Consider the following 14,400-nt stretch of genomic DNA (forward strand, 5'->3'; position numbering starts at 1 on the left):
AAACAGGCCCTTTGGCCCACCTTGTCTGTGCCAAACTATCTGGGTAAAATTAATATTTCCTGGAGTCGAGTGCACTTGCTGAAGCTACCCTGCATTAATTAACTTTATGCCTAAAATGTTTAAGGAAGAGGAGAATCTTAAATCGATCTGTCATTGGAAGTCATTGCACAGGGTGGGGAGAACACCAACAGCAGGTGGGGCAAACATTATGTTTCACTCTCACTGACTTTGAGATCCTTGTGGGAGAGGTGGCAACATGGGTGGGAATCCTGCAGGCTAGAGACCATAGTAAGGTGCAGTGGTGTAAGCAAAACGAGCAGGAGGACGTGGCTCAATGTCAGCAAGACCAAGGAGCAGATTATTGACTTCAGGAGGTGAAAACCAGAGGTTCATGAGTCCTCATTAGGGGTTCAGAGGCAGAGAGGGTCAACAACTTTAAATTCCTTACTGGTATCATTTCAGAGGACCTGTCCTAGGCCCAGCATGGAAGTGCAATTATGATCAAAGCACGGCAGCACCTCTACTTCCTTAAGAGTTTGCAAAGATTTGGCAAGACACCTAAAATTTTGACAAACTTTTATAGATGTGTGGTGGAGAGTATTTTTTTTTATTTTTTTTAAATTTTTTTATTAGTTTTTCAAAACATTTTACAAAATTAAAAACCCCAAATCCCAATGAGGAGCATTAATACAGAGCAAGGTTAAGCATACAATATCAATATGCTACAGAGGAAGAGAATTTAACAAAAAAGCACCTAAATTAAAGACAAGTGAGCTTAGTGTCCTCCCCAAACCCCACAACACAAGAAAAAAAAACAATTCCAGACCAACCACCACACAATATAGAGAGTATAAGTCCGGACAGTCAAACTCCCAGACTGTTAATACGCTTAGCAACAGAGGATAATAATGCCTACTACCAGAAAAGAAAGGGAGCTGAAAGCAAGGGACCGAAAAGAAAAAAAAAACCCTAGTCAGGAGGAAGGTTATGAAAGTACTCGATAAAAGGCCCCCAGATCTTATGGAACTTTAAATCCGAATTGAGAACTGAATAATGAACGAATATGAGTTTCTTGGAGGAAAGCAATGTCAGCTTTGAGTTGTTTAATATGTGAGAATACCTTCCTCCTTTTAACAGGGTGGTTCAGTCCCTTTACATTCCAGCTCACAAAGTTAAGTGCACTAGCCATTATCAATTACTAGTGCATAAAAGGCAGCAGGCATATAAAAAATCAAGCGGTACAATAGCAGTCTGGGAGCAGAGATGTAAACATAGATTCGTAAGGTCAAAATATAAACATGTCCTAACCAATAAAGAAATGTTGGAACTGGAAAACCCATCCCACCCACACAACCCAAAACTAGACGGCTACCAAAACAAGTAGCTAGCTCTACCAAAGAAATTAACCCAAATACAACTTCCAGATCTGTGTCATTGACAGCAGTTCCGTATAAATGCTATAACAAACAGTAACTAGTTTATGCACTAGGAAACATAACTACAGATTAGAACACCTTCTGCCGAGATATACAACTTAATACAGAGAAAATCGGAAGAAAACCAAAACTAATCTACCCGCGAAATATTATAGAAGGATAAAGTAAGAGAAAGGGTAAAAAAAGGTAAGAAGGAAAAAGAAAAAAAAGAGGAAGGGGAAAATTGTAAATTCAAGACGAGTATTTATCAACCGTTTACCGAGAAGGGAGAAAAAAACATTCAGAGAATGGAAAAAAAAGGGGGTGAAGAAAAGAAAAAGATAAAATAAATAAGTATTTAAAACAGAGGAAAAATAAATCAGCAGTTGAACTGTGAACCGACAAACAGGGAGGCCTTCACTAAAGACTTCAAACCTCCAAAACAAGTTAGATTTAGTTGTAGAACTCTGTAGGTAAAGTTATACAGAGGTGAAAATAGATTACACACACACCAAATCCCGGGAGAGATTGTCAACAGCCTTTAGAGTTTCAGTGAATAATGTCTGAGTGATTCAAGTGAATTCCGAGTCCAGAGAAAGTAATTTTACTACGAGTACTTATCCACCATTTTAGGAGGTCCGATCAGATTCCGAAGATGACTGGATAGCCGGAAGACTTGCCACAAACGCTTCGGCTTCCCTCGCTGATTTGACTTGAATTCCCCGGTATTAAACTTGATTCTTAGGTCAGCAAGATTACGAAAGGAAGGTTTGAAACCACGATCAAAAAGCACTTTCATTACGCCTTTATACTCAGCACGCATCTTTAAAGTCTGGGGTGCAAAATCTTCCACAAAGCGAATGGTTGTATCCTGGAAAGAAAAAGAGCCTCTGCGACGTGCCTCCACAATCAGACTGTGTTTTACCTGGTATTGATGAAAACACAAGATTACTGGTCGCGGACGGGTGCCCAGAATTCCGGGGGGTACATTAACTCTGTGTGCCCGTTCGAGCTCGGGCGGGTTTGGAAGCAGATCCTTCCCGAATATCTCACAGAGAAACTCGGCAAAAAACTTCACAGTTGACCCCTTCTCAGTTGCCTCTGGTAATCCCAGAATTCTGATGTTGCAGCGTCTGCTGCGATTTTCGAGGTCCACCATTTTGGAAAGAAGTTTATTAGATTTTTTCTCTAAGCTGGAACAGAGAGTCTCCAAGTATCGAACCCGACTTTCTAAAGCTTCAGAAGTCGAATCGATGCGAGATAAGTGTTCAGCATGTTTGTCCACTTTATCGTTGATCCGATCCAGTTTGTCTTCTAACTGTTTGAAAGCGGTTTTAATTTCCTTTAAGATTTCGTCTCGGAGATTTGCAAGTGCCTCCATCGTCATGCCCAACGAAGTCGTAGTTTCTTTTCTCCTGGATTTAGAACTCTTGCTAGACATTGTAGGTTAGATATATTCACAGGCAAGTAAGAGATACCGAAATAATTCCTATCTAAGCTTTATAAAATGGAGACATTTAGTGCAAAGGTAGCGACAGTAATGGAACAAAAGTTCGGAGCAGCTAAGCAATCGCCATCTTACCGGAAGTGGTGGAGAGTATTTTGACTGGTTGCATCACAGCCTGGTATAGAAACACCTTGAAACAGAAAAGTAGTGGATACAGCCATCATGGGTAAAGCCCTCCCTACCATTGAGCCTATATACATGAAACATTGTCACAGGAAAGTAGCATCCATCATCAAGGACCTCCACCACTCAGGCCATGCTCTCTTCTCACTGTTGCCATCAGGAGGAAGGTACAGGATCCTCAGGACTCATACCAGCAGGTTCAGGAACAGTTATTACCCCTCAGCCATTAGGTTCTTGAAGCAGAGGAGATAATTTCAATTAGGCCATCACTGAACTGTTGCCACAACCTATGGACTCTCTTTTACGTACTCTTCATCTCACGTTCTCGATACTAATTGCTTATTTACAGTATTTATTTTCTTACTTTCATTTTGTATTTGTACAGTTTGTTGTCTTTTGCACATAGCTGTCGCCCTGTTGGTGTGATCTTTCATTGATTCTATTAGGGCTATTGGATTTATTGAGTATGCCGAAAAGAATATGAATTCCGGGGTTGTATATGGTAACATATATGCACTTTGTTAATAAATTTACTTCGGACTTTGAACTTTGTGTGAAGTTTTAGTGCCCGCATTAATATCCTGAGGACCACCTCCCAGTGGCACAAGAGGTTCAACATGAGGTTAAGATTAGTGAGTGTAGTAACAAATTGAATCTATAAACAACCACATAATCACACTAACGCTCCTGTACGATCATAACTCAGACCTCACACTCACTTCCAGTTGTTCAAACATGGCATGCACATCCAGCACATTGTTATAGTGCATTCACTAAACACTCTTCCCTTTGTCTTGCTGGAGATGGTGGGATGAAATTGCAGAATGTAGCAGCAGGCTGAAAATTTCATGGTGCTGGCAACCTTGGTGTCAGTCGCAGATCAGCACAGGATTAAAGATCATTGAGGGCAGCAGCATTCTTAACTTAAATCCCCTCCTCATAGCCAACTTGTCTCTAATCCTGCACTCTCTGTGCTCCTTGTTCAAGAAGTCAGACAATTGAAATACTCTGCCTTATATCTTCCTTCAATTTCCAATGGAAAATGCAATGTTGTCTTTTTGATCACGTTTCTTTACATGCAACGTCATCCCCAATCTTTTATATAAAAGAAATCAAGAACAGCGGGAAATCACGTTGATTATCAGAATGGTGCATCCTAGTTCTATTTTCATCATATTTTCAGAATCAGAATCAGGTTTATTATCACCAACATGTGTTGTGCAATTTGTTAACTTTGCAGTACATAATATAGAAGGAAAAATAATAAATAAATAAATAAAATACTGTCTACGTATAATGAATAGATTAAAAATCGTGCAAAAACAGAAATAATATACATTAAAAAAGTGAGGTAGTGTTGATGGGATTAATGTCCATTTAGGAATCAGATGACAGAGGGGAAGAAGCTGTTTCTGAATTTCTAGGTGTGTGCCTTCAGGCTTCTGTACCTCCTACCTGATGGTAACAGTAGGAAAAGGGCATGCCCTGGGTGCTGGAGGTCCTTAATAATGGACGCTGTCTTTCTGAGACACCACTCCTTGCAGACGTCCTGGGTACTTTGTATGCTAGTACCCAAGATGGAGCCGACTAAATTTATGACCCTCTACAGCATCTTTCGGTCCTGTGCAGTAGGAACCCCCCCCCCCCATACCCGATAGTGATGCAGCCTGTCAGAATGCTCTCCATGGTACATCTGTAGAAGTTTTTGAGTGTTTTTGTTGTCATACCAAATCTCTTCAAACTCCTAACGAAGTATAGATGCTCTCCTGCCTTTTTGTAGCTGCATCGATATGTTGGAACCAGGTTAGGTCCTCAGAGATATTGACACCCAGGAACTTGAAACTGTTCACCCTCTCCACTTCTGTTCTCTCTATGAGGATTAGTATGTATTCCTAATTACATTATTTTTCTTAGGCACTGGTATAATTGTTGCCTTTTCTGCATCACAGAATGGAATAGCTTATATAATGTCTCTCTTACAGTTTCTGATTATCATTGCACAATGCAAATTTCTAAAGCTGATTTGTGAAGTGCTTTAAATTTTCAATTGTATTTGAGCAAATATATGAGTAAGTTGTGGGCAAGCAATGAAAATATTGAACTATCAGCTTGTCAAACTAATTTCTATTTTCCGTGAATTTTTCATTCCAATTAACTACCAACTTAAAATTAAATAATTTATAAAACAATGATATCAAGTGTGCATAAGGAAAACCTCATTAAATATTTTTCTTGGCTGTTTCTCAAGTGCTAATGATATTTGTCTCAAACTTCCAGCTAACCAATTGATAGCAGAATATTTTCAAAAGGCATATCAGCAAAACAACCATTTTAACAGAAAAAAAGGTCCTTCTCTAGATTCTACATTTTTGGATCGAATTAGCTGCTCTAAGACATTATTTGAAGGTAAACCAGGGGATGAATTACAGATGATTTACCAAAAAGTTAATATTGAATTTCTCTTCCTGCGTTGTCTGAGGTAAAACTGTAAAAGAAGCAATGATAACCATGTATCTAAATTCCAAGGAGTCAAATTGTCATTTTTTGACTTTGAAATTAACTTGTACTTGAAGGAGACTTCATTTTACTTATAGAAAGGAAATCAGCTGTATTCAAAACTTATTTAATTACTCTTTGAGACTGCAGTAATTAAATAAATTAAAATAAATATTGTCTATGTTACTATAAAACATCATTATATAATTATATCATTACATGCTCTTTTCACATTTTAACACAAACTTATTTAATATTTTAATATGATGTTTAATATCCTGCTTTATTTATTTTGAAGGGCAAACTGAAATCTTATTAAAGAAAGATTTGAATTTATATAGTGCATCTTTCAGTTTTGGGAGATCCAAAAGCTCTACATTGGTTATTATCTTGTTTTGATGTGTATTCACTATTGGAATACAGGGAATATGAGTAGATCTAAAACATTCAGGTAAATAATCTCATTAAAATGTCTTTGCTACTTATTTTGAAAGTGTACTATTGAAAATTTCCCTGATCTCAGGGCAATTTGTGAAGTACAATGGGGTTACTCAAGGATGGTTGTACTACGACAACTAAGACAAAGAAAAATCTGGAAAGTAATTTTGAAAAGATACAAAGGAAAGCTTGCATCTTTTTCTGTAATCCACGAAGCTAGCAGAGTTTTGTCATACAACTGAAAATTGATACAAACAATAGAAAGAAAAAAATTAATGATTTATGACAAGGTCACAGAATCGCTGAAGATGAAAGATTCAGTGATAATTGCTGAGGTCTGAAAAGAAGAACAGAATAGATGTGAAGGTGAAGAACTATACAACTCTGAGGTAGGGAATGCAAAATAATGTCAACATCTCACGACTAATAAGCAAATACAGAATGGTCATGTCCTGGAACTATCTGGGAGTTCCACTAAAAATTAGGTAGACAAACCAAAAAACTCTTAATGTTCATTCCAAGTCATAAAGAAGAATACTATGGATGGAAAATTGAATTTGGTTGCAAGTGCTAAACAGGAACTGCAGTAATGCAGAAGTCCCCATGTACTCTGCTCCCAATATTTGCTTCCAATGAGTTAATAGAATAGAATATAGTTACAAAATCCAACATTATAGTATTCAGTTAGTGTGAAGAAATATAAATATGTGTATTTGAACTCCTGAAGTGGTAGCAGTTCGTCATCAGTGGAACAAATTATTAGAGTAAGTTTCAACTTTGATAGTATTTTCAACTTTCTATCTGGAGGATTCTGGTTAATTAGGCCATCAGTTAACCGGGGCAGCCCCACTTATTTGTTACAACTCTTAAAGAGCAAAAACTAAAGGAAAAAATAGCTGGGATTCCCTTCATTTTTTTGGGATACTATGCAACAGCTAGAATTGAAAATGAAATTACTTCAACAAGTTAGGAATTAAAAAGAATTTGAAGGTATCAACAATCATCTTGAATGTTACAATGAAGATGAAGATTTGGAGGGTGCAATTATCCATAAAATTGTATGAAGGCAGTCCATTATCTACATGAGGTGCCTGCACTGATTTTGTTCATTCACAGTCAATAAAAAGAGCATGGCAGAGTACACCGGATTAACAGTTTACAACTTTTAGGAAATAATACATAGTATTATAGTATTAATAGTGTTGTAATTTGTTCTGTATTTCATTTAAATACATAATTTATTACTCAGTCAAATAGTAATTTTTCTTTTTTATACCTTTTTAACTATTTGGCTAATTGGGCCAAAAATCTGTCCCAATTAAACAGAATCCACTGTATTTATATTTCAAGTCAAGTCACTTTTTATTGTCATTTTTACAATAACTGCTGGTATAGTACGTAGTAAAAATGAGACAATGTTTTTCAGGACCATGGTGCTACATGAAACAATTCAAAAACTACACTGAACTACGTAAAACAACACAAAAACTACACTAGACTACAGACCTATCCAAGATTGAATGAAGTGCACAAAACAGTGTAGGCATTACAATAAATAATAAACAAGACAATAGACACAGTAGAGGGCAGTAAGTTGGTGTCAGTCCACACTCTGGGTATTGAGGAGTCTGATGGCTTGGGGGAAGAAACTGTTACAAAGTCTGGTTGTGAGAGCCTGAATGCTTCGGTGCCTTTTCCCAGACGGCAGGAGGGAGAAGAGTTGTGTGAGGGGTGCATGGGGTCCTTCATAATGCTGTTTGCTTTGTGGATGCAGCGTGTAGTGTAAATGTCTGTAATGGTGGGAAGAGAGACCCCGATGATCTTCTCAGCCGACCTCACTATCCGCCTGCAGGGTCTTGTGATCCGAGATGGTGCAATTTCCAAACCAGGCAATGATGCAGCTATTCAGGATGCTTTCAATACAACCTCTGTAGAACATGGTGAGAATGGGGGGTGGGAGATGGACTTTCCTCAGCCTTCGCAGAAAGTAGAGATGCTGCTGGGCTTTCTTTGCTATGGAGCTGGTGTTGAGGGACCAGGTGAGATTCTCCATTAGGTGAACACCAAGAAATTTGGTGCTCTTAATAATCTCTACTGAGGAGGTGTCAATGTTCAGCGGAGAGTGGTTGCTCCGTGCCCTCCTGAAGTCAACAACTGTTTCTTTTGTTTTGCTCACATTCAGAGACAGGTTGTTGGCTCTGCACCAGTCTGTTAGTCACTGCACCTCCTCTCTGTATGCTGACTTGACATCAGCATACAGAGAGGAGGTACAGCATGTTAGAGATACAGCATATTAACAGGCTCTTCTGGCCCAATAAGCCCATGCTGTCCAATTACACCCATGTGACTAATTAAACTACTAACCTATACATCTTTGGAATGTGGGAGGAGACCAGAGCAGCTGCAGGAAACTCTTGTGTCACGGGGAGAACCTACTAGCGCCTTACAGTCAGCGGTGGAATTGAACTGGGGTAAGTGGTGCTGTAATAGCATTACGTTAACCACTATGCCACTGTACCACTCCCAACTTTGAATCAGAAGAGTTGGGGTTCATTTACCCTCACTTGTAACACTTTTGTGAACACAGTGCAGGCTGATGTTGGTGTGTGTTCCAAAGGAGTGCAAGGTTGTTTGTGATAGTGGGTAGGAGGAGAAGGGGGAATCTTTGGAATGAATTTAAAGTGAAATCTGTTCTGCCGGATACTAAAGTTGCATTGATATTATACAAAAAGAAATTGTTCTCATTGGTAACCTAGCCAATGACAAAACAAAAAGCAGAATTATTTGGTCTTTAGTTCAATTTTTTATGTAATTATAATACAATGGTGATTGCATTTCCAAAGATTGGCATTGGGTTTAAAAATGATTTCCATCGAAGTTTTATGAAAGGAGCCAAATAAGCCCAAGTTTTCTTCTTCTTCTTTAAGACTGAAAAGTATTTGTCCCTATAAGAAAAATTAATGATGAAACAAACCGAAAGTCTTCAATTGCAGCATGAATGATGAATGTTTATTTGATACAATTGAAGAAGATGTTCAAATAAAATTAAAAGCAAGAAATTAAATTGTTTTCTCCTTTGCATATTATCTTACAGTGAATTTCAAGCATTAACATCAAAGGAATGAGAATGCTTCTATTTTGTTTACATGACAAAGTTTAGGAAGGCAATTGGAATAACCTGTCAGCATTTCTCTATTTTGATAGCTGTGAGTTTTAATTTCTAAGTAAAATCAAATCTGATCTTCCAATCAATTAGATTAAATACAGACTTGAATATGGAATTATCTCTGTTTAGCATGGGTGGAAATGTTAGCTGTCATCTAATATATACGTGTTATAATCTTAACAGTTGCTTGAACTGAGAACTACTCTCATTGCATTTCATCTCCTTACATTTCCATTATTGGTTTGTGCCTTGTTAATAATTAACTGGCTTGCAAGGTTGTGTCATTTCAATGATGTAGGCAACAAAGACGCAGAGGAATCAAGTTTTCTCTTTCCATCCCATTAATGCCTTCAGAACAAAGAGGACATGAAGTTGGAGAGATATTAACTACTGATGGCAAAGTAAAAGGGGAATTGGGGAAAGCAGGTTGAAGGTTTTCTGTGGAAAATGGTTTATCTTTTCCATTGGTGAGGATTACCCTGAGTGTCAGAAGTGACAGTTCAAGCAGGGTCACAAACAGAGGGCCTTCAGATATGGAAGTGGACAGAGTAGGCCTTTTGGCCCTTTGAGTGCTGTAATCACCCTTTAGTTAGATCATAGCTGGATCATTCCCCCAGCTCCAATTGTATGCCATTAACCTTCCACCTTTCATTTCTCAAAAAATTATTTTTGTTTTTGGCTTGAATGTTTCATTGGGCCCAACGGCTATAGCATTTGAGAGGGTGAATTTCAAACTTCCTTGTATGAAAGTACTTCCTACAATGCCTAAATGTAAGGATTGGCTGCCTTGCTCTAGATTTCCCTATCACGAAACAATTTCCAGCTCTCAACCAATTTCTTTATTGGTTTCAACCAATTTTTCCACTATTGTGATACTAAAAATGTTCATATCCAGTATGAAGCTGTAATTCAATCATAGTGGCAGGAAATGAGATTGAATATCAGATGACAATTTAGTAGATTGGAGCCATGACTGTTAGTGTTCAAAATTCTCCTTTAATCCCTGTTAAATGCCTACTGGAAGTTGAAATAATATCATTACAGCAGTACTTAGCTTCCTTGAGATAAGTGTTCAACAATTCAGGAATAGCTTCTCCCCATCTGCCATTAATTGCTGAACTCTACCTCATTATATATTTATTTCTTTTTGTTTTTGCACTACTTATTTAATTTAACAGTTTTTTTCTAGATTATGTATAGCATTGTAATGCTGCTGCAAAGTTAACAAATTTCATGACATATGCTGGTGATATTAAAGCTGATTTTGATTCTTTCTTTATTACTAATGAGCTCCGTGGACTTGAAAAGTAGCTGTATTCAGTTGCTATTAAAAAGAGTTTTCTTCTCTTTCTAACAACATAGTTCAGTCCCCTTTGAAGGCTAGAGCTGCGGCTTTTAGGTCCGGAGATAGTCCAGCTATGTACTCAGCCCCCTGCTGTTCTCACTGTACACCCATGATTGTGTAGCCAAGTTTCCATCAAACTCAATATATAAGTTTGCTGATGACACCACAATTGTAGGCCGCATCTTGGGTAATGATGAGTCTGAGTACAGAGAGGAAATTAAGAACCTGGTGGCATGGTGAATGATGATTGTACGCTCTAGTATCAATTGTTTGGTGACAATAAAGTATTTGTATTTGTATTTGGTTATACCAGTGGATAATGGGATAATGAAAATGTGAAAATTAAGCCAAAAATAAAAAAAAGCTTTTATTTAAATTAGATGTCAAAATGCATTACTGTGTAAAATATTCTGTAAGTTTATGATTAGGTGAGAACAAATGCAGACAGGCAATGATGCAATTTCCCGTAATCTTCAGCAACGCTTTCATAAAAGTATATCTCAGATTGATTGATATACTGTATGTGAAATGGGAGGAAAAATTCTCCACTCACACAACTTAATTGACATTATTTTAGTTACGTTTCTAATATAAAACAATTTTTGAAAAATGCTCACATCAAGATTATATTTTCAAATTTTTATAGTTGATTAAGTCATTTGTTCCAAATTTTTTCACATAAAGGCTGAAGATTTCTTTAGTTTGTTATCATCCTCTTTGTCACTTCCTAAGTTTCAGTATTTTCTTTCACAATGTACTGGACCTCATCTGAAATTCCATCTTGCCCAAGTTTATAAATTGCACAGGTTTGCAAACAAAGGTCTACAGAGACATCCCAGAAGATCTTCCTGTGTACCTGGTGCCCAATGTTTTACCTTTATATTCTATCAGCAGGAATTTTGTGCTCCTTTTAATGTGAGTATGTGAATATGAAAGGGTAATAAGAAAGCTGAAGAAATACACAAATCATATAAATAGGCATGATTTTAGCTCACTGTCATAGAAAGAGACATATAGCATAGAAATAGGACCTTTGGTTCCACCGAGTTCATCATCAGCTACACTTAACACTAATTAATCCCTATTTTCCCCCACATTTACATTGAATCTCCCTTGTTCTGTGCACTAGGGACAATTTACAGCGGCCATTTAACCTATCAATCTGCAGGTCTTACTGTGGGATGAAACCTGAGCACCCTGAGGAAATCTACATATTCACAGGGAGAATGTGCAAACTCCGTACAAACAAACTCTGAGGTCAAGATTGACCCAAGTCTCTGACTCTGTGTGATAGTGGCTCTGCTCACTGCTACCACTGAGCTTCTCTAATATTGTCCTGAATCATTCACTATTGCTGCCTCCAGCTATTTTCAGCATCCAACCAGCTGAAAAATGTCCCCCTTTTTCAAATCTTCAGATCACTCTGTGTGCTCTTGGTAAAATTCTCTTGGTCAATACTCCCATTGAACAGAACTATATCAAACTCAGCCTTGAAACTACTGCAGTCTTTCCATCATCTAATTGGTAAAAGTTGGAAGGCATCCAAAGCTTTATGATTAGCTGTTAAATCAAAAAAATACAGCAGAATGTTATAGGACCAAATGGAGAAGTTTAATATCACTGGCCTATGTCCTGACGAAGGGTCTTGGCCTGAAACGTTGACAGTGCTTCTCCTTATAGATGCTGCCTGGCCTGCTGCGTTCCACCAGCATTTTGTGTGTGTTGTTTGAATTTCCAGCATCTGCAGATTTCCTCGTGTTTGTCATGAAATTTGTTGTTTTGCAGCAGCAGTATAGTGTAATACATAAAAAACTATAAATTGCAGTAAGGAATATATACATTATATATATATATATATATATATATATATATATATATATATATATATAGAGAGAGAGAGAGAGAGAGAGAGAGAGAGAGAGAGAGAGAGAGAGAGAGAGAGGGAGAGAGAGAGAGAGCTTGTCCTGGGTGATGGAGGTCTTTAATGATGGATGCTGCCTTTTTGAGTCACCTTTTGAAGATGTTCTTTTTTTTTGTAATTTATTTTTTATTGAAGTTCATCATCAAACAGACATTTCCATAAGATGTATTTCAGATATTGTACATATATATCATATAGTCATATATTCCACAAATCTCCACATAATATTTATCTGAGGTATACACTTATAGAAAAGAGCGGAAAGGAAGAACAAGCAAAAGGAGAAAACTATGTACAAGTAGGGAGTGATTTTTTTTACAACATATTCATTGATTTGTGAGAATAAAATCAGGCCCATGAGGTGTTATGTAGTTAAACCATTTTTCCCAGTATGAATCAAATTGTTCCAATTTATGATTAAAAGATGCTGTTATCTTCTCTATTTTGTAAATGTCCATTATAATTTCTATCCATGCACTTAAGGTTGGGCTCTCCTGTGATAACCATTTCCTAGTGAGAGCCTTTTTACCAGCCACCAACAGTATATTCAATAAATATTTATCTCTTTTTAACCGTCCTTGAGGGATATATCCAAAATATATGGTTTTACTTTCTAAGGGTATTGCATATTTAAAGATGATTTGAGGATGTTCTAATGCCCATGATGGAGATGGCTGGGTTTGAAACCTAATGCAGCTTTTTTTGATCCTGTACGTGGTTTCTCCATACCATATTGTGATGCGATCAGTTAGTATTCTCTCCATGGTATATCTGTAGAAACTTGCTAGAGTCTTTGGTGACATAACAAATCTCCTCAAAACCCCTAACAAAATATAGCCACTGCCATGTCTTCTTTGTAATTGCATCAATATGTTGGGCTCAGGAAAGACCTTCATAGATGTTGATACCTAGGAACTTGAAATTGCTCACCCTTTCCACTGCAGATGTCTTGATGATGTATTCCCTCAACTTCACCTTCTTGAAGTGCATAATCAATTCCTTGGGCTTACTGAGTGCAAGATTTTTGTTGTGACGTTATTCAGCCAGCTGATTGATTTCGCTCCTGTATGCCTCCTCATCACCATCAGAAATTCCACCCACAATATTTGTGTCATTGGCAAATTTGTTGATAGCTTTTGGAACTTTGATAACTGCACAGTTACGGGTATAGAGAGAATAGTGCAGTGGTCTAAGCATACATCCTTGGGGTGCATCAGTGTTGATTGTCAGCGAGGAGGAAATGTTACTTCTAATCTGCAATGACTGTGGTCTCCTGATGTGGAAGTCACGGATCCAGTTTCAGATGAAGGTAATGAGGCACAGGTTTTGAAGCTCATTGATTAGTATTGAGGGCAGGATGATGTTGAATACTGAAATGTAGTCAATAAAGAGCAGACTGACATGGGTATTGCTGTTGGCCAGATGGTTCAAGGCCGAGTGGAGAGTCAGTGAGATTACATCCGCTCTGGACCTATTGTAGATATGTATAGGCAAATTGCAGCAGGCACAGGTCCTTGGCCAAAGAGCCTATAAATAGGATGACTGAGCAACAAGCACCAGTTACTTGCCTGTACTCTATTGATCAGGCAATAACAGATAGTTTTCGAACCAAATCGCTTTTTGACCACCATGTCTGCAGAACTTCTGGAGTGCATGAAGAAGTCTTGGTTCCAGAGACAACTAGTAACCTTTATTCAAATGAGCTGATTCTCCAAAACCATCATGCCACAGCGTTCCCCAGCTCTCTCGCCCTTCAATGGTTAAGAAACTCATTTGCTCTTACTTCTTCAAACTCCTTTCATTTTTCACGTTTTCGTCTCATTCCTGCCAATTTTCAGCTGTTTTTGCCTGTTTTTGTTTTAAATTCATCTGCTCTTTTTAACCACTTGTGCCTAGTCATTGAAACCAATCTTACTTATTCTATCAATTTTTAAATTGCATTATAAATCAGTTTTTATAAAACTTTATATTACAATGCATCTTTCATTA

This window comes from Hemitrygon akajei, chromosome 9, assembly GCF_048418815.1.
Source record: "Hemitrygon akajei chromosome 9, sHemAka1.3, whole genome shotgun sequence".
NCBI classification, from domain to species: domain Eukaryota; kingdom Metazoa; phylum Chordata; class Chondrichthyes; order Myliobatiformes; family Dasyatidae; genus Hemitrygon; species Hemitrygon akajei.